We start from the raw sequence: 2,664 nt of genomic DNA, 5'->3' as shown, positions 1-2,664 counted from the left end.
TAAACAAGCAGCACCCACCAATCCCGGAGAGACGGACCAGTCTGGAGCAGAGTGGACAAATGCTCCTGTGAGTTTAACTCCTGCAGCTGCAGTGGGGAGTTTAAGAAGAGCTGTGTGTAATTTAAGTGCTTGAAAACTGAGAGAGTTAATCTTCCTCTGTTGCCTTTACCTGTAGGCTTCCCTTATCTTCAAATGAACTTTTGCCTTATCTAGGCTATTTATGAACCAATCATTTATGCTGTGAACTTTAAAATGTGATGTTTCTCTGTTTCAAATGTTAAGCACTCCACTAATTCATGTAGTCATCCATTCAATAGCAAAGTCACCCTCTTTTGCACCTCCATGCTCACATACAATTTGTCACTGGGTGTAGAAATATGATATTTTTTTTGCAAACCTATTTGTCCTGCTTGCCATTAATATGACAATTTCACAATGTGCTTTATGTTCTCCCACACAGACTGTAACACTACTCCTATTACAGTGGGCCATGAAAGGTAAGTCTATATGCATACACTGAAAAGAGGCTAACTGTCTATTGAGTTAGACAAAATGTTCCGGGATGATCAAAGATTTGAAGAGAATGGCCACCACCCATACATCAGTATGAGCATAATACAATAGTAAAGATTTGGGTTGGAGCGGCATTCAATGTCAGGTTGTGTTTTTGTTAATGTGATGGCACCATTAGAGTCCTTAGTGCTAAACATAATATCTGTGGGTTCTGCACATCAGAGGTACAAATGATCTCATGTGATGACAATCTAAAGACAACTGAGATAAGATTTTTGACTGGTGGCCATTTAAAGAGCTCTCTGACCTGCTGCGACCCAGATAAGGTCTTTCCATGACATCAAGAGTGACAGCGTGCCCCCAAACAACTCAACCAAATCTGGATCATTTGTTGCATCTGAAAATGTCTTTGGAACTCTGCTGTCTCGAAAACACGAATGCTGAAACATGAAACGTAAATGTGTCAAATGCGTCAATTTAATCGCATGCTCTTTGACCTTTATGGCTCTTTCTCTTACTGGAACAGACGCTACATCTTTGGCTGACCTGGGTTACGACCCAGTGACCGTCACATAGATCTGACTGTTCCAATGTATCTTAAGTAAGAACAGGTTTAGCGAGCTCAAGCCTGTCAGTCATTCTCTACACATCCTTGGCATTAAGGAATGGAACGCATTGCAGTGCCAGATCTTATGTGGACCAGATGGACATAACCTACTATTTGGTATCACACCTCACTGCAACCATTTGCAGTGTATCTTCTTTATCAGCGCCACAGATATGAAGATAATTCATAGAATTCAAGCTAAATGAGGTGGTACCTCATTTAACCCACCAACTCATATATGTGATAAGTCAGTCACAAACAACTATGTTAAGCTAACCTTAAAATGTTTTACTTTATTTTTGATGTGTCTTTTAACATCAGAGCTAAATGTTTTAGATGTACTTCGATATATTTGACCTGATTCTGTTCTATATTTGCCTGCTTCAAAACAACATAAAAACTGCACTGAAAATAAGTCTAAATAAGATAGAAGAGGCCAGGTGAGGACAACATCTCAAAGGAGAGCAGTTTTAAATAAATGGGGTGTATATATTGGGTTTCTGTAACACTGAAGCAGATAGATGCCATTTAACATCACTGACCAGAATGTTCGACTGGTTAGACCTGAAAGTTAAAACCACTTTGTCGATCGCTTATCTATCCTCTTCTCAGAGCTTATCTACAGCTTATCTAATGAGATATTTATGGTGGTGTTGGAAAAAACAAAACAACTCTGAGCAGCATCACATGACTTTGGACCATAAACGTGGTCGGCATACTTTCCAGCTTATCTCTCGTTCATGTGGCATGTGACTGTTCCCCCCTGGTTTAATAAAATGGAACTTGATTCTGATTGCTGAGTATCAAATGTAATCCTGGTGAATTGCTGAGCATCAGGGCATCATTTTGTAAACAAACCAATATTTTTTTTCCCTGTCACAGCTGTTTTGTGTTTGTCGGGCTGTGTGACAGAGCAGCGGTAAACGTCTTGGTTTAATTGTCAATTGCTCTAAAAAGATTAGGAGCTTAAGGGGACGTAACCCCTGAAAAAGGAGCTCACCAACACAACTGATTTAATTACAAAAGATGATACTTTCTTCTTTATAAGTCCTATTTACAGTTCGTATGTAGACCCAAGGGTGCGATGACTTTATTCTTTCTTTACACATTTCTTTGCTCCCTTTTACTTCGCAGAATGTCTGTCCTTCAGGGGGAGATCTCTTCTATTAATTGTTAAAAGGCCTATTGTGAACCTTTGTGTTTTTCGGGTTGTGCAAAAACATTAATGCATCTCACTTTGAGAAATGTTCCATTTTACAAGCTTGTTGGGATTCTGCATTGAGCTTTAGTGAATCCTATTTGCATCTATATTTTATACTCAGGAAATGTAAATACAGAGGGTTGAGAAGTAAACAGTTCATTCAAGATGATCTGTATTTGGCCTGAAATTACCGTTATTAGGCTGTCTAGGAGAATCCAGTCTCTATTTCACACCTCAAACTACCGAAAGTATGTAGTTATAACCTTGGTTGCCAGGTTGAGTGAGGGTATTTTCTGGAGTGTTAGTGTGGTCTTAATCAAGTGGCTTGTTCTGCCTTTCATGT

The sequence above is a fragment of the Micropterus salmoides genome, unplaced genomic scaffold (genome assembly GCF_014851395.1).
Source record: "Micropterus salmoides isolate LMB-PRFRI ecotype aquatic unplaced genomic scaffold, ASM1485139v1 Ms_hic_scaffold_8, whole genome shotgun sequence".
Classification (NCBI taxonomy): domain Eukaryota; kingdom Metazoa; phylum Chordata; class Actinopteri; order Centrarchiformes; family Centrarchidae; genus Micropterus; species Micropterus salmoides.
The sequence above is the reverse complement of the archived record's forward strand: the minus strand, read 5'-3'. Positions refer to the sequence as shown.